The 19,343-nt window shown below is 39.9% G+C and overlaps 2 long non-coding RNA genes across 5 annotated transcripts in view; one reads left to right on the top strand and one right to left on the bottom strand.

The window, feature by feature from the left end:
• Positions 1–19,343, bottom strand: part of LOC136826221 (uncharacterized) — a 516,569-nt gene that overhangs the window by 443,364 nt on the left and 53,862 nt on the right. The gene's annotated exons all lie outside the window — the stretch shown is intronic.
• On the top strand, positions 2,837–3,207 carry LOC136826219 (uncharacterized). The gene is made up of 2 exons (XR_010849553.1): positions 2,837–2,868; positions 3,089–3,207. It is a non-coding gene; the product is annotated as an uncharacterized lncRNA (long non-coding RNA).

Genomic DNA, 19,343 nt, shown 5'->3' with positions numbered 1-19,343 from the left:
ATGCTATAATTTTTATTGTATGTATATATGTATGTATGTATGTATGTATATATGTATGTATGTATATATATATATATATATATATATATATATATATATATATATATATATATATATATATATATATATATATATATATATATGTGTGTGTGTGTGTGTGTGTGTGTGTTATTATTTACAAAATATAAATATATATGTATCACACACATATATATATATATATATATATATATATATATATATATATATATTACAAAATATAAATACATATGTATAACATATATATATATATATATATATATATATATATATATATATATATATATATATATATATATATATATATATAGGAAATAGGAAATGAGACAGTACGTGGAAGCAGAGTTTGTGGAGGAGGGGGGGGGGCCGGGTTGGTTACGCATTACAAGTGAGACTCATGTGTAGATGTGTAATGCAGTTAACATTTCCAAAGCTTTCACCGGATAATTAATGAATGATGCTATGACTTTTATTTTTTTCTTTCCTGACACAATGTAAGCGAGGGATTAACAGTGAAGTATTCCATTTAGTTAAGACTATTTCTATGACACAATGTAAGCGAGGGATTAACAGTGAAGTATTCCATTTAGTTAAGACTATTTCTATGACACAATGTAAGCGAGGGATTAACAGTGAAGTATTCCATTTAGTTAAGACTATTTCTAGTTATGAAAAATATTTATCCCAGCATATGAAATTACTCTTATCGTGAATAATTGTACAAGTATTATAGAAGGAATATCAAAGTAATATTACTAGTACGGGAAATAACTGTAAATAATTGTACCAATTATCAGAAATGAAATATCAAAGTGTCTATGCTTAACAATATATTCAATATGAATGGTTCCAAAAATCATATAATCGTCTATTGCAGAACATTTCCAGCAACTGCAAATAACGAAAGCAAATTTCGCCTTTGCAACGTAGTATTTGCAAACGAGATTTTTGCAGAGCAGAAAAGATTAAATGATTGATTCTGTGAACAAAATAAAGTTGGCTGAACGACAATTAGTGCAAAGTTGTCTAACAGGATGCTCTTTGACCGAAGACCTTTGACAAAAATAAATGAAAATATCATTGTCGTCACATATGAAAAAGATCATTCCTCTTTTATCTGCGTGTTCTTTATTCCCAATAGATGTTATTGCAACGTGATCGCATTTTTATTCATTTTTGTCAGAATTGCCGAAAGAGGTTAGTGAAGAATCGGTTTTATTTTTCCAGCCCTCGCTAACAACGTTGGAGCAAATACTTTTGACAGCGTTTGTACGTCACGTACAAAACGATTTATAATTTGTTGCAATCTTTTGTATTTAATTATTTTTACCATATAGTGTTGTGATTTGTTACTTTCTTTTATATTACATTTTTTTCCTATTTTATATTGTTCTAGGAAGCTTAGAGGGAACATTTGTTTGCACGAGAAATTGTGTGTTAGTTCATGAGACCATTACAAAACAAGTGAAAAATACGCCGAAGAATCGAGTTTTCTGTACGGCCGCTACAGCGTATAATCAAGGCCACCGGAAATAGATCTATCTTTTTAGTTTTCTGTAAAACAAAACTATTGTGCCGGCTTTGTCTGTCCTTCCGCACTTTTTTCCTGACGCGCTCTGTCCGCACTTTCTTCTGTTCACACTTTTTCTGTCCACCCTCAGATCTCAAAAACTACTGGGCCTAGAGGGCAGCAATTTGGTATGTTTAATGACTGGAGGGTGGATGATCAACATACCAATTTGCAGCCCTCTAGCCTCAGTAGTTTTTGAGATCTGAGGGCGGACAGAAAAAGTGCGAACAGAAGAAAGGTCGGACAGACAAAGTGCGTCAGAAAAAGTGCAGACGGACAGACAAAGCCGGCACAATAGTTTTGTTTTACAGAAAACTAAAAAGGATGAATAGTTACGGAAGATTCTGGGAGACAATAACGAAAAGTAACGTTAGACACTCACTGAACTGGGCTTCTTGCGACACGTTCTAATACGATTCTCTCTACAGTAACCTCTGAATAGATATCCGATGTAAATTTCGCCTTTACATTAAAAGGAGTCATTTCCTTCTAATACTCAAAACATATTATTCAAGTAGATAGAATTTTTCGTAGCGCGGAATAATGGTCTTTCCGTCTGACGCACCTGAGGTTTTTTATTTTGAGAGCACCTTTTCTTTAATCTTCCTCCCATTAAATGGAGCACCCATTCCATGGATGCAGTATCTCTGAGAGAGTGCTGACGTGGAATGATAATAGCAAAAACAATACTGATCATCCAGATATACAAAAAGGCATTGTAAGTAATGATAGCATTCTGGCCAAAAAAGGAATCATCCCACGTGCGTTCACCAGTCCATCAAATCATTGCTCTGATTTCTATTATGGTTTTGTGGTCGTTGATAATGGAAAAAAAAAGAGCTCTCTCTCCTCTCTCTCTCTCTCTCTCTCTCTCTCTCTCTCTCTCTCTCTCTCTCTCTCTCTCGTCACATATTTTCGAAATCAGGCTGAACTACATGCGTCTTTTGGAGGATGTATTAGGGTAAGTGGTTTGAGTAGTGGGAGACTCAACGGACGTACATATGCACACACACACACGCACTATTTATATATGTATATATATGTACACAACATACACACACACACACACACACACACACACACATATATATATATATATATATATATATATATATATATATATATATATATATATATATATATATATATATATATATATATATAGATCTATAGATCTATATATATATATATATATATATCCCGGAAATCGCAAGTCACCCACGGACTGCCTTCTACGCGCCCTCGGAAAATCTGCTAAGGTAAAGTGCCCTGGAAGAGCCCCATTTCAGTCACGCTTTTGTCTCGTAATATTTTCTTAAAGAGAAAGCCAGAAATCTCCCTTTGTCTAATGTCCGTGCGCCTCTTGCATCGCCAGTATTAATTCTTTATTACTCCTTTGGCACCCTCAGTGCAGCTTCAATTCATTATTCTTTGTCTATTTTCATTACTGGCGTATAATGTGCATATCTCTCATTTCAGAGGGATCCTATCGTGGAAGCTTCTCGACTGTGGCTGGGATTCCCCAGTTTCATTCAATCTACTTGAGTTCCTCTTTCCCGTACTAATGTCATTTATGTAAATACACTACTTTAAATGTGCCCACGTGTTTTACGTAATATTTCCCTCAGTAACAAGAGCCCTAAGCTCATATGAAATTCTCCTTTGTTTTCCTCTATTTTTACGTTTTCCCGTACCCACGAAGTCAGAATCACAAGGCTAAATTAACTTAAACTGTTGCTACCTGTCTCACAGAGCATATTTCAAACTAAAACCACGGAAAAACGTAAAAATGGCGACCTGGCCATAGATCTCGTTTTGCAGTTGCAGTTCCCCTAGTGTTGCTTTATTGCATTTGCAACTTGCCAGATCAGCTATTAGCAAAGCTAAGCTGGGTACGAGACAATTACGAACCTTTTGTGTAAAACCAGCACACAGATCCAGAAAATTCCACGTAAGTAATGTGTTAATCTTAGCAAAACCTTTTTACAATCGTGACTGTTCTAGGAATTAGAAATAGGGACGCATGTAATCACTGAGAGAAAAGAACCGCCGTATTAGATTCGTTAATGCATGCCTTTCAGGATAGGTAGTTAGGAAATAACCAGTGCTAACCATCCTTTGCTTCGAGGAATAGTGCGAAATTCCTCTGTGTTAAAATCTTTGTATCTTTTGCTTCGAGGAATAGTGCGAAAATTCCTGTGTTAAAATCTTTGCCATATCCTTGCTTCGAGGAATAGTGCGAAAGAAATTCCTCTGTGATAACTTTTACTTCGCATTTCGAATTAGCGAACTGTTATTTAGGCGCGAATAAAATTCCCACGTGGGACACGACGAAGTCAGCTTGCATTGCTGACAATTCTCTCAGTGTAGTTAGAATTCGAGTTAGGTGTTAGGAAAGCGAAATTTAAACTCCGCTTATAGGGAAAATTACTAGGCCGTTGTACTGTTATCCTCTCAGACGACTGGGAAATTCTCCGGAATCCCAGACGGTATATAAATATACGGGTTCATTCACCCAGAATCTAAAAATACCTCCGGTGTTGGCCAAACGACCTGCACCCCCCCACCCCCGCCCATGCCCGCGTGTGTAGCATTTTTTTCCCCATTCATTTCTCTTTGGGTTTCCCGTTAGTAATTTCTAAGTCCTAAGGGACGAATCGTAATTCCAAGTCCTAAGTGACTCCTAAAATTCTACGTCGTACGTGGCGAGAATTCCTCCAAATTCCACAAATTCCAAGTCCTAAGTGACTCCTAAAATTCTACGTCGCACGTGGCGAGAATTTCTCCAAATTCCAGTCCTTAGAGACTCCTAAAATTCTACGTCGCACGTGGCGAGAATTTCTCCAAATTCCAGTCCTCAGAGACTCCTAAAATTCTACGTCGCACGTGGCGAGAATTTCTCCAAATTCCAGTCCTCAGAGACTCCTAAAATTCTACGTCGCACGTGGCGAGAATTCCTCCAAATTCCAGTCCTCAGAGACTCCTAAAATTCTACGTCGCACGTGGCGAGAATTTCTCATTCCCGCGGGAACCCAAAATTAAGTACTTTTGAGACATTATATAGTGTAGTTCACACACATCTAAGCCCTTACGGGACTGATCATTCTAGTTCGTTAGAACAACTCCTTAACTTCACGCTACAGCCGGCCAAGTCCGAGCGTGACAAAACCCAACTACGTCTTCCGAGACACATATGACAATTCGTTCGCCAAGAACAACCACGTCTTTCCAAGACATATTAAATTTTAACAAAAAGTCTCCTCAGACTTACTAATCACCTGTCTTATTCAGACAGATCCATTCTCCAGCAGTCTGACCCATTGAGTGTTTCAGATTCCTGCAATTGAGTCTTTTCAGACAACCTGAGTCTTTTCCGACATATCCTATACCCATTATTCCAAGATGGCTAATACCAGAGCCCAACAAAACGAGGATTTCAAATTCTACATGTCCGCTGGGAAGGACATGGGACTATCGGGGCAAGATCTGAGAGCATGGGTTCAAGAACGAGTGGACGATGCCAAGGCGGAGAGAGAGAGAGAACGAGTTGCCCAAGAGCAGGAGAAGGAAAAAGAACGTGCAGAGAGGGAGAGAGAACGTGAGGAGAGAGAGAGAGAACGCGCCCATGAGCTCCAGGTGCTAGAACGACAGCACGCCACCCCCCCGCCCCCTGCCGCGGGGATGAGTGCCCTCAGCCAAGCTCACTCGTTCATGCCAAAATGGACGGAGTCCGAGCCTGAAGTATGGCTTGAAAGGGCCGAACGAGTCCTGGAGTGCTGCGATCTCTCCCCCGCGGAACTCTCCCTTGTTCTCACTAAATTCCTGGGCGGAAAGGCCCTCGTTGCCTACCACGCCCTTCCCGCAGACGATCGGGGAAACTGGGAAGCCGTACGCCAAGCAGTTACGAAGGCGTACGAGATTACCCCCGAGCGGTGGAGGAGACGTTGGAGAGAGCAGCCCAGAGAAGCAGGCCAGACTTGGTCCGATTGGGCGTACCATTCGGAGCGGGCGTTGACAAAATGGCTCGATTCCGAAGGAGCCACTAACACCGCCGAGGTACTCGAGCGGTTTAAATTGAGCATTTCCTGCGCTACGCCCTCCTGCCCTCGCCACTCATAGTGGAAAAAGCCCCAGCAACACTCACCGAGTGTTGCCGAATAGCAGACATGTGGGAAACTCACCACCCTCAAGAAGGATCCATGGGGCGGAAGATAAATCCCCCGTCCCTCCTCGGAGGTTCAAATTCCCACAAAAATGGGAACTCGGGCAAGCCCATAACTTGCCATTATTGCAAGAAAACGGGGCATTCCTCCGAACAGTGCCGGAACAAGAAACCGGCTCCTCTCTCTCCCGGAAAACCGACAAATAACTCGCCTGCGCCCTCCACAGGGGCAGCGCGGAAAGACTTTAGCCAGACCTTTTGCACGGCGTGCAAGGTCTATGGCCATTCTCCCGCATGGGCAAAATGCCCACGCAATAATAAAGTAAATACTCCCACCGTCGCCTTGGCCGTCACAGATCCCAAGTCATTAGGCCCTCCCGCCGAAGGGCCTGTATACGTGGCCCCTCCACGAGGTAGCGAGCCCGCGCGCCGAGTCACTGCTTTCGAGGACTCGGGCGCACAAATCTCCCTCATCCGAAGGGACAGAGTTCCCTGCGGAGCTATCGTCAATAGACGAAGACTCGTCACGATCGAGGGAATAAACCAATTTAAGATGATACTCCCTACGGTCCAATTGAGAGTCTCACGACCTCACCAATCCAAAATGTGCAATCTTGCAGTAGCAAGCCATCTCCCCGGAGGCTATGACGTCATCCTGGGACAGGACTTTCAGTCCCCACCGAAATCACGACAATCTAGGGGTCCACATTCCCCGAATCATTCCGCGGGCGCGAGTAATCCTCCCCCGCTTCTCCCTCAGCCAAGACTGGCGCCCCCTGGGTACCAGAAGGACGTGCAGTACCCACCAGTGCCACCTGAGTACAATGTACAGTGGCCCCCTCGATCGGTTCCCGATCCAATTCCAGTGCCAGGGCCCCAATCAGATCTCCCTTCAGGAGATGCCAAATTCCTGCCGGTGCCACTTGCATGCCCCGAGCAGGGCCGAGCTTCGTCCGTCCTGACCGACGAGCCCAAGAAACCTCTGATAGCGCCTGACTCTGCCCTAGTGCCAGCGCCAGAGCGCTACGCCGATCTCCATTCACGGGATCCAACTCAGGACCCCCTCTCTTCCCCCGGCCTGGCACCTCTACCAGCGTCGGTCAGAGAGACGGTTCCTCCCGACCACCGCGGAAGCTCACCTGCAGGTGCGGCCTCGCAACCCGTGCCTGAGCTGGTCATCGATACCTGCGAGCCGCTCACGCCACCCCCGACCGCCTCCTCTCTGCCTCAGTCCGTCGCCGACGCAATTGCAAGTCAGGATTCTGCCATATCTCACTTGGCCGATGAACTACAAGAGCCGCGACGGATCATGGTAGAACCCGCACGGAACACTCCTGCGTCAGCTGTCGCATCAGCAGGCCCAGGTGGTACTCCGTGCCGCCCTCCGGTCGCGGGCCCTCCGCTTCCCCGGCCGAGGACGACTGTCCCATTAAGAAAGACTCGAGGCGAAATTACCACGGGCGTGGGACATTCCAGGTAATTTACAAAGAGCTCTAGAGCTCCCATGGCACCTGTGCCGCCATTTCATTTCTCGAAGGTCATGGCACCCCTAATCCAGAAGGGGACGTCAGACCCTCCTATATCTTCCTCCGTTCCTCAGGAACTTCTATCTCTTATCACCTTCTATTAATATTCCCTTAAATTATCACCACAAGAGGAAATTAAATACGGGATACCATTCCCCACACAATGTATAAATCATTGAGAATAACAGAGTGAGAAGTGGCACGCCCTTGCGCCCATACCTTGGCACCGGGCGTGCGTGTCAGCCCTCCTGAAGGAGTCGCGCCCTTCAGTGCACTTTCCTCGCCCTGGGACTGAAGTGATAGTCCGGGCCGTAATTTATAGGCGAAGGAAAATAAATTCCCGCCTAACAGAATAAAACCTTCACTCTTTTTCCCTTAGCTCCTCTGCCAATATCATTTACCTTCTTTTAGTCATTTATTTATCTTTCTTTTAAAAAATCGCGAGTCATAGACTCTTGCCCTTGTGATTTAAATGCCCCTTTCGTAAGCTCTGAGGGACGTGTCCCGCCTTTCATATGCGGTCAAGTTTCATTCGTAACGTCTTGGTAATTTTCCTTTTGTTATTATTATCCCTTTTCCCCCTTCCATTTCCTTCCAAGATCACTGTTTGTCCTACCCCACATCTTTTGTCTGCTCGCCCCGTCATAACATTGAGTAGGCAGTGGACGCATAAAATTAGCGTAGTTTAAGGTTAGCGAATTAAAACCTCGCGAATACTCTCGCCCGCATACGGCTGTCAAAATCCGTGTGGGGCCGGCTAAGCAAAGTACGTTAAAACGAAGATAAATTATCAATGCGAATATGTATAGTCATTACAGTATCGCGTAAAAGGGGATGTCATTTACAAAAATAAACGCTGTTTTTCATTTACACAGCCTCTTCAAGGCAGATTGTACTAACCGCATGCATTTTATCTAAAATTAAGTAACCGTGTATTTTAATTCTTGAACAATAACCATTTCTTTTCATTTGTTGGCCATAGCCTCATATACGTGGTCCTATAATCTTAATTAATTCACAATTGTTCGAGTCACTTTATAAAGTTACAGTGGGTAACCAAATCTAAAGTAATTATTCTTTTGCAAGTGTTTAAATCACTTTGCGTCCTGTTAACGAAAATTGTCCCAATGTGTTATTAAAAGTAATGTCTCAGCTTCATAAAACCCTTAGGAGTAAAGTTCATTGCAAGGCAGAATGTAGAGTAACGTAAAGCATTTGCCGCTCATTCTTGAATATCGATGTACACACCCGAAGGAGGTATGTACATCATCTTGTATGGGGAGGTATTATGATTAGCAAGAATTCGCTAGCAAATTACCTCCCCCCCCCTCCTTTGTTGTTGTTGGTTGTTCATTTACTGCCAGCCGGCCGATCGATAGACCATCTGTCTATCGACTTAAAAACAAGGTTTAAAAGATTAAAGGCGCTCCCATTTTTGATAAAGATCTTTCCTTCGAGGCAAAAGTAATCTGGCTTGGGCGTTTCTCCTACAGGCCAAAACCTCCCCTGCGGGCAGCAGGTGCAATGAGTCAAAGCATCTGTGTTGGGCGCACCCCCCCTGTCCCATAGGAGGGGATAAAAGGCAAAAGCCCAAGGTCTCAGCAGACACACGCGGGCTGGAAGATATGGAGTGAACTTGTGAAGACGTCCCCAACACCTGGCCCCATCGATGCCCTTGCATCCCAACCACGTGGCCCTTTCAAAGTATACTTCTCCTCGTGCCCCTCGACCGTATTCCTCGAGCCCACACGCCATTGCTTGGAGTTTCGAGGAGTCCCCATCGCCTTGCCCCTTTACGGAAGCCCTTGCATCTCACCACGTGGAAGAAACTCGCCCTCGGAAATCGCAAGTCACCCACGGACTGCCTTCTACGCGCCCTCGGAAAATCTGCTAAGGTAAAGTGCCCTGGAAGAGCCCCATTTCAGTCACGCTTTTGTCTCGTAATATTTTCTTAAAGAGAAAGCCAGAAATCTCCCTTGTCTAATGTCCGTGCGCCTCTTGCATCGGCAGTATTAATTCTTTATTACTCCTTTGGCACCCTCAGTGCAGCTTCGAATTCATTATTCTTTTGTCTATTTTCATTACTGGCGTATAATGTGCATATCTCTCATTTCAGAGGATCCTATCGTGGAAGCTTCTCGACTGTGGCTGGGATTCCCCAGTTTCATTCAATCTACTTGAGTTCCTCTTTCCCGTACTAATGTCATTTATGTAAATACACTACTTTAAATGTGCCCACGTGTTTTACGTAATATTTCCCTCAGTAACAAGAGCCCTAAGCTCATATGAAATTCTCCTTTGTTTTCCTCTTTTTTTACGTTTTCCCGTACCCACGAAGTCAGAATCACAAGGCTAAATTAACTTAAACTGTTGCTACCTGTCTCACAGAGCATATTTCAAACTAAAACCACGGAAAAACGTAAAAAAATATATATATATATATATATATATATATATATATATATATATATATATATATATATATATATATATAAGAGAGAGAGAGATCAGTACGTTGTGCATGCACATTTTTCGAGGGTAAATTTTTCCTCCAACCGTTTTGAAAAAAAAAAAAAAAGTGAATGGGAATGGAAAGAGAAAGTGAGAGTTGTAGATGTAAATATTTTCATATTTACAACTTCCTATTTTAGAAACGCTATTTTTTACGCCCGTATAAATTTGTCTATTGGCCCAGCTCGAATCCGGCGACTAAGACCGCCTAAAACGAAAAAAGAAAAAATAGCATATCACATACATGCACGAATGCAAAGGCTAATGGATCGAAATATTTCTTTCTCAGATTTAAACCCACACCCCCCCTTTTTTTTTTTTTTTGGAAACCCCCCGAAAAGCAGAATTCCAGAAATGTTTTTGCGAAGCGGAATGTATGAAAGCCATTACACTTTTATGCACATGGGTGTTCGCTGGGGCTGTACCTGCGATAGCGGAAAATAAACGTGGGACATCATATTTTAACACTGAATTTTAGTACTATGTTATCATTCACTTATTCATTATCAACTATATCATCAATTCATATATTTCATCTTCATTACGGTGCTGAATAATCCTGATGGGTTCCGGCGCTTGGTCATCAAGATCTAAATTTCATAATCAATCAATCAGTCAATGGAAATAAAAGGGCATATATAATGAAAAGATTCATGGATGGATGTTAGGAAATCATTGGTAATAGTGTGAACAAAATTAAATAGATCAAAAGGATATTAGCCGAGTTTCATTTCATCAAATCTAGCAGACAAGTAGAGACATTAATTTTTTGTTTACTTTACTTAATCTATTAACCCAACCGCAAAAAAAAACACTGGAAATAGGAAATAAAATGCCAAATACAATGAAATGATTTATGGATGGGTGGTAGAAAATCACTGGTAATAACATGAGTATAATTAAATATGTCAATATGATTTTTGCTAAGTTTAATTCCAAAACATTTAACAGACAACTAAAGACATTTAACATTATTTATTTACTTGATCTATTTAACACCCCTGAAATAAACATGGGACATAGGAAATAAAATGGCATATGTAGTGAAAGGATTCATGGATGGGTAGTAGAAATTCATTGGAAATAATGTGAATAGCATTAATTATGTTAAAAAGGATGTTTCCTTAATTTAATTTCATGAAATTTATCAATTAAAGAATTTAACATTTTTTTCACTTTAGGCTACTTAATCTATTTAACCCGACTGCAAACTCAAAACGGATAAATAAGACAACCCATCCACATATTTTCCTATTAGCATCATTTGTTGATATTCCATCCTAACAGATTACAGATAATATGTGCGTCTTTGATTATTTGCATAAAATCATACCTAAAGGTGCACCGACCTCCCATCCCTCTAAATTCAGTTCTCGCCATTTCAGCTAAAATGACCGAGGTCACCGTGAACCGAAAATAAACTTAGAAATAAGAGAGAAGGGAAAAAGGGAAAATTGTAATTTCTGCCCGACTTGAGATCCGTGTGAGTGTCCTTGATCCTTTATCTAATTGCAGTTCCTTGTTGAACTATCTCTCTCTCCCTGGCGATCTCTGCGTTCCTTTTCCTTGCCTCTCTTTCTCTCTGTCTCTCGCTTTAGTTGGTATTGTTTCCCGTATCTCTCTCTCTCTCTCTCTCTCTCTCTCTCTCTCTCTCTCTCTCTCTCTCTCTTATCGCCATTACATTACATTATATTACATTCTCTCTCTCTCTCTCTCTCTCTCTCTCTCTCTCTCTCTCTCTCTCTCTGTTGCATTCCTCGACGATGTTACTTTCTTATGCGTTTCTGTCGTTTACTCACTGAATCTACCCCCACACCCACCTCTCTCTCTCTCTCTCTCTCTCTCTCTCTCTCTCTTTGATAATAAAAGCATTCTTTTCAATCCTTTTCCTCTCTCTCTCCCTCTCTCTTTGATAATATAAGCATTCTTTTCAATCCTTTTCCACTCTTCTCTCTCTCTCTCTCTCTCTCTCTCTCTCTCTCTCTCTCTCTCTAGTTCCTCGCTGGGAGAGCGGGTTCCGTTCTCAACTACCACTCTGTTGGTCGCGAGTTCGAATCTCCGACCGGCCAGTGAAGAACAAGAAGAATTTGTTTCTGGTGATAGAAATTCATTTCTCGCTATAATGTGGTTCGGATTCCACAATAAGCTGTAGGTCCCGTTGCTAGGTGACCAATTGGTTCTTAGCCACGTAAAAATAAATCTAATCCTTCGGGCCAGCCCTAGGAGAGCTGTTAATCAGCTCAGTGGTCTGGTTAAACTAGATTATACTTAACTTTCTCTCTCTCTCTCTCTCTCTCTCTCTCTCTCTCTCTCTCTCTCTCTCTCTCTCTCTCTCTCTCTCTCTCTCTCTCTCTCTCTCTCTCTCTCTCTCGTATATGCAGTATATACAGTAGTATATTTTACGACATTTAATAAAAATAGTTATCTCCTTTCATCAACTTGCTTATGTCATATAACAGCTGATTCTATCATGTTAGCATTTGTACGTCTAAATTCAGTTCCCGCCATTTCAGCTAAAATGACCGAGGTCACCTCGAACCGAAAATAAACTTAAAAAATAAGAGAGAAGGGAAAAAGGGAAAATTGTAATTTCTGCCCGACTTGAGATCCGTGTGAGTGTCCTTGATCCTTTATCTAATTGCAGTTCCTTGTTGAACTATCTCTCTCTCCCTGGCGATCTCTGCGTTCCTTTTCCTTGCCTCTCTTTCTCTCTGTCTCTCGCTTTAGTTGGTATTGTTTCCCGTATCTCTCTCTCTCTCTCTCTCTCTCTCTCTCTCTCTCTCTCTCTCTCTCTCTCTCTCTCTCTTATCGCCATTACATTACATTACATTCTCTCTCTCTCTCTCTCTCTCTCTCTCTCTCTCTCTCTCTCTCTGTTGCATTCCTCGACGTGTTACTTTCTTATGCGTTTCTGTCGTTTACTCACTGAATCTACCCCCACCCCACCTCTCTCTCTCTCTCTCTCTCTCTCTCTCTCTCTCTCTCTCTCTCTCTCTCTCTTTGATAATATAAGCATTCTTTTCAATCCTTTTCCTCTCTCTCTCTCTCTCTCTCTCTCTCTCTCTCTCTCTCTCTCTCTCTCTCTCTTTTGATAATATAAGCATTCTTTTCAATCCTTTTCCACTCTTCTCTCTCTCTCTCTCTCTCTCTCTCTCTCTCTCTCTCTCTCTCTCTCTCTCTCTCTCTAGTTCCTCGCTGGGAGAGCAGGTTCCGTTCTCAACTACCACTCTGTTGGTCGCGAGTTCGAATCTCCGACCGGCCAGTGAAGAACAAGAAGAATTTGTTTCTGGTGATAGAAATTCATTTCTCGCTATAATGTGGTTCGGATTCCACAATAAGCTGTAGGTCCCGTTGCTAGGTGACCAATTGGTTCTTAGCCACGTAAAAATAAATCTAATCCTTCAGGGCCAGCCCTAGGAGAGCTGTTAATCAGCTCAGTGGTCTGGTTAAACTAGATTATACTTAACTTTCTCTCTCTCTCTCTCTCTCTCTCTCTCTCTCTCTCTCTCTCTCTCTCTCGTATATGCAGTATATACAGTAGTATATTTTACGACATTTAATAAAAATAGTTATCTCCTTTCATCAACTTGCTTATGTCATATAACAGCTGATTCTATCATGTTAGCATTTGTACGTCTAAATTCAGTTCCCGCCATTTCAGCTAAAATGACCGAGGTCACCTCGAAAAGAAAATAAACTTAAAAAATAAGAGAGAAGGGAAAAAGGGAAAATTGTAATTTCTGCCCGACTTGAGATCCGTGTGAGTGTCCTTGATCCTTTATCTAATTGCAGTTCCTTGTTGAACTATCTCTCTCTCCCTGGCGATCTCTGCGTTCCTTTTCCTTGCCTCTCTTTCTCTCTGTCTCTCGCTTTAGTTGGTATTGTTTCCCTATCTCTTTCTCTCTCTCTTATCGCCATTACATTACATTATATTCTCTCTCTCTCTCTCTCTCTCTCTCTCTCTCTCTCTCTCTCTCTCTCTCTCTCTCTCTCTCTCTCTCTTGCATCCCTCGACACGATGTTACTTTCTTATGCGTTTCTGTCGTTTACTCACTGAATCTACCCCACCCCACCCCCACTCTCTCTCTCTCTCTCTCTCTCTCTCTCTCTCTCTCTCTCTCTTTTGATAATATAAGCATTCTTTTCAATCCTTTTCCACTCTTCTCTCTCTCTCTCTCTCTCTCTCTCTCTCTCTCTCTCTCTCTCTCTCTCTCTCTCTCTGATAATATAAGCATTCTTTTCAATCCTTTTCCACTCCTCTCTCTCTCTCTCTCTCTCTCTCTCTCTCTCTCTCTCTCTCTCTCTCTCTCTCTCTCTCTCTCTCTCTCTCCTATATGCAGTATACAGTATATTTTAAGACATTTAATAAAAATAGTTATCTCCTTTCATCAACTTGCTTATGTCACATAACAGCTGATTCTGTCATGTTAGCATTTGTACGTGTGTGTGTGTGTGTGTGTGTGTGTGCGTTTCACTCCATGAGTTCATACCGGCCATGGGCCAGCAAACACTCGACTTTGGTGTTTGTTTACTTCTGACATCACGAAAGCAAACGGGAGATGATGATGATGATGACTGTGATGTTTGTATTTCAGATAATTCTCCTGATTCCCTCTGACCGTCACTGATATAGTTTCAATGCATGCCAGCATACAGACAGTTGTGCAATTCCCGTTTCTCAGACTGGCTATTTTCTGTTTTCAGATTCAACCATTGATGACTAGAGCATTTCGAATGACGCACATCAGGTTTGTGTGACATGACTTGATCCTTATTCTGTGACTGAATATCAATCAAACGTTAATATTATACTCTGGGTTTATGAAAGAGTTTAAAAGCACTAACTTCATCTTCATCTTCATATTTCTAAACAAATGAAGCAGCCATGATTCAATTCCTTTACAATAAGCGTCGTTCTATATTCATGAGCCACCTACTGAGGTGCTGGAATAGAAATATCTTAATCAAGATCTATTTTCGTCATGTTCGTAAAGCGATACTGAAGAAAGATTTATGGAAAATATGTGAAATATAACTCGAGTTCATACATACACACAAAAAATTACAGTAATAAATTAAGGATAAATTAAATTAACAGAAATATTACAACTAACTAAGCGAATTTATGGTAATAAGTTAAAGTACATTTCAACTTAATAACCTAAAATTAGCTTTGTAATTGCACTACAAAGACAAACCTCATTCAAAATAATCATTATCAATTATTATTATTATTATTATTATTATTATTATTATTATTATTATTATTATTATTATTATTATTATCATTTCAGTAGATGAAACCTATTCACATGGAACAAGCACACCACTGGGGCCATTGACTTGAAATCCGAGCTTCCAAAGAACGTTGGTTTCAACCTCCCATCTCCGACCCCACACTGCAGCAGTAACTGATCATGATACAGAGCCGGCGATTTTTCATAGCCCTGGGAGAGACGCGTGCCATCGACATCTGAGTGGCATGCCACGACACTAACCACTATACCAGCAGATCAGCTAATGGACAGTACGGTACCAAGAATCATACACTGAAACACACACACACATACAAATTCTTCTCAGCTTGAGACTTGGGTTAAAATGGACCGAGTTTAGCTGTCTCTGTACCTCTGAGGATAGAGTTAGCGTTAGTCACCTGTACCTCTTAAGTGTCTATACAACATTCTTGAAGAGAATTTTCTTAACTCCCTACTTTTAATCTCTTGAGGTTCAATGTCCCCCTCCAATTGAAGTTAAATCTAAAGATCCTCTGTTTCGAAAACAAAATGTATCTGACAATGGGAGTAAGAAAGAGCAGTTGTAATTGCTTCTCGTTTGAAGAAGTTCGAGTGTACCTGAATCTGTTTTCTGAATTTGCTTCGAAAGTTCAGTTTGCTCATGCTTTTGAATGGTGACAATCTATACCTGCTTGTCTGTCTGTCTGTTACTCTCTCTCTCTCTCTCTCTCTCTCTCTCTCTCTCTCTCTCTCTCTCTCTCTCTCTCTCTCTCTCTCTCTCTCAACGACTTTCCTTGACATTCCGTTGCTTTTTCCACATTCTCTCTCTCTCTCTCTCTCTCTCTCTCTCTCTCTCTCTCTCTCTCTCTCTCTCTCTCTCTCTGAAATAATATATATTTGTGCCCTGTGATTTAGTTATGTCACGCCGTGGTAGTTCTTTCGTGGCAAAATCCTTTGTCTGAATGCAATAATAATAATAATAATAATAATAATAATAATAATAATAATAATAATAATAATAATAATAATAATAAATGTATATGCTACGAATATGGCTACTGAAATACATCGATCTATCATATGTCATTTTTCGTGAGAGAGAGAGAGAGAGAGAGAGAGAGAGAGAGAGAGAGAGAGAGAGAGAGAGAGAGAGACGCCGGTAGGAGTGTTTGTTTTGGTATATTCCGAAAACTTTAAACAATCAAAACCCCTTCTGTACCAAGTAAGTTAACTCTTGTATGCTTCCGTTTGTATGTGTGTGGTTTAGTGCACAAGTATTTTTTTTAGCGCAGAACTTGAGCGTACACATAAGAACTAGACCATGGAGTTTGTTGGCCTGTACCTTTACAAACATAAACATTGGACGGAGTTTGTTTTGCGTCGAAAATGCTGAGACTCCGTCACACAGAGAGAGAGAGAGAGAGAGAGAGAGAGAGAGAGAGAGAGAGAGAGAGAGAGAGAGAGGAACTCTTCACCAGTATTTATACATCTCCTATGTAATAAGAGTGATTAAAAAAATAGAGATGTTATGTGTTGTACAGGAATGTGTTGCCTTCACGATACCAATAAATAACTCAACTACTACAAGAAATATTATCCACACAATAAAAATTATATTACAAAGAAGAGTCCTGATACACTTCCCTCCGTATTGTATTTGCTACCTATTTTTCCCCATTGTATCATTCTCATGATCCACATTTAAGTCTCCAAATAAAACGGGAGAAGAAAAAATATCAACAGATATCCACCAATGTACGATGTAAACGCATAGAAATATATTTTTCTATTTTTTTTTTTTTTTTAGGTTTTTCGTGAAAAACAGAATGCAGAATTTCTGGAATATTTTCTTTTTTCTTTTATTTGCGACGCACTATGTATAAAACCCATTACATTTATATGCATATCGATTTGGCCCTGGCGCGTCTTCACCTTTAAGCTCATTTCACGAGTCGAGACCTCTTTCCACACCCCACCCCCCCTTCCACCTTTTAAAAAAGAGAGAAAATAAAAAAGGGAATACGAATGTGATACTTTTAATTTGATTAATTATACTGTGGAGGAATCTTTGTAACCCAGAGTAGAGGATGTAGTATTGTAAAAGACTTGGACAAAATATTTTTTTGATAAAATCACTTTTCATTTATAATATCCGCTTTGATTTAATCAAGTTAATGAGTCATTTGGTATCAGTTACATCAGAAATATTTTTCAGGACTGATTTTTAGGAAATTCAGTTTGCATTTTATTACACGGGAAATCAGTGAGAGGAAAGATTGAAATGACAAGGAAATAACGTATCGATCAGTAATTTCCCCATCATTCACTAGTAAATTAATAATTTATCAGTGATTTGGGGATTTTGGATAATAGCCGAGTAAAAAATGCTTAAGGCTGTTGAAAAGGCGGTGTATTTAGAAAAAGAGTGACTGGAAAGTAGGAAATACTGGAATTTATAGAATTTATGAAATGAATTAATTATCATGGTATAACTGAGTGTTGAGATTTGAACTGAAGTGCAAATGTTTAGTGAACGAGCGCACAATTCCTAAATGTGAGGTGAATATATTCTAGGTAAAACAATTACATAGTACAGGGCACATGAGGTAGTAGTTACTGAAAGGTAGCTGGACAATGAGGAAAAAATAAATAAACAAAAACTGCTAAGTGTACTTAGGGGTACATGATATACTGCGGAAGTATTCTTAATGGTTAATGCTGAAGCCAAAAGATCTCAGAAATAAATGTTTTTCTCTTGTTTTGGCTCCTACCACTAGGTTTTTTGGTTTGTCTATATATGTATATGTATATGAATATGTATATGTATAAGTATATGTATATGTATATATATATATATATATATATATATATATATATATATATATATATATATATATATATATATATATATATATATACACACACACATATATATGTATATATATAAATGTGTGTGAGTTTGTGTGTGTATGTATGTATATATACATGATGGCAAGTAAAGCTAGATTTGTCAATTCTCTTATTAAATGTCAAATTATATCATTATTCCAACAAGAAGAGTTAGGCAGACATACAGCTCAAAAATAAATATAAACAAGAAAAAAAACTACATAGCCCACCAACTAGTTTAAGCACTGATATAAATTACATATTCTTAAGAGACCATAACCTAAAACACAGTGATCATAACAGGCTAACAAGTGAATTTCAAGAATATAAATAAAAAACACCAGACAGTCCAGCAGCTATTTAAGTACTAATATAAATTACATATTCATAAGAGCACACCATAACCTAAAATCCAGCGATCATAGCCAACCAATATGTAAACTTCAAGAATTCTGTAAAGTGCCCTCGGGTTAAAAAATAGCTTAATTCTGTAAGCAAACGATGCTGGTAAATAAACAACAATGGTAATCTCAGGAGAAGTTATGGCAGTATTGGAAAGCGATTCAGCCGGCGTAAATTGAAATATTCACTCGCCCAATTGCCGTGTGCCAAGTGTAAAGAACGAAGGTATTTCTTTCGTTTACGACCTTGCAAGTGGTTTACTGGACTGGATTACGTCCGTGTAGATGGCACGCGATGATGGCAGACGTATCTTCTCTGTGAGTTTGGATTTTTATCAACTCCAGAATAGATCAAACAAGCCAGTAAAAATATTATATGAAGATCTCTCGATTGCTAAAAGATACATTACCTCATCAACCATCAATCTAAATTTCTTTCTCTCGCTTTGCAGCTTGGAAGTGCATTGTGCTTTGGGTACATATTGTTATATAAATACTGCATGTTAGGAGAATGGATTCCCTGGAACTACAGTACCTTGTACAAAGAAATGGTATTATTATTCTTTATACAACATGGAGTAGATTGTACTTTTCTTCATTATTGTTTACACAAGCATATATACATATACATATATGCATGTATGTGATGTGCATGCATTATATATATATATATATATATATATATATATATATATATATATATATATATATATATATATATATATATATATATATATATATATGTGTGTGTGTGTGTGTGTGTGTGTGTGTGTGTGTGTATTACTGCGTATATTTGTACTTCTGATTAACTTTGCGTTCCAGTACCTGTATGTTTGATGTGTACATTTTCCAGATGATAATAATAGTCATACAAAAGTTTCCAGTCATAAAAAAGAAAAACCATTATTGTAAATTACGTTTCGTTGTGCTTCATAAGAACAAACATCAAAGAGATGGACGTGAAAAACACATTTACAAAAAACAATTGATGAAACCATAAATATCAAC

The sequence above is a fragment of the Macrobrachium rosenbergii genome, chromosome 40, assembly GCF_040412425.1.
Source record: "Macrobrachium rosenbergii isolate ZJJX-2024 chromosome 40, ASM4041242v1, whole genome shotgun sequence".
Lineage (NCBI taxonomy): Eukaryota > Metazoa > Arthropoda > Malacostraca > Decapoda > Palaemonidae > Macrobrachium > Macrobrachium rosenbergii.
This window is presented reverse-complemented; position numbering and strand designations above follow the sequence as displayed.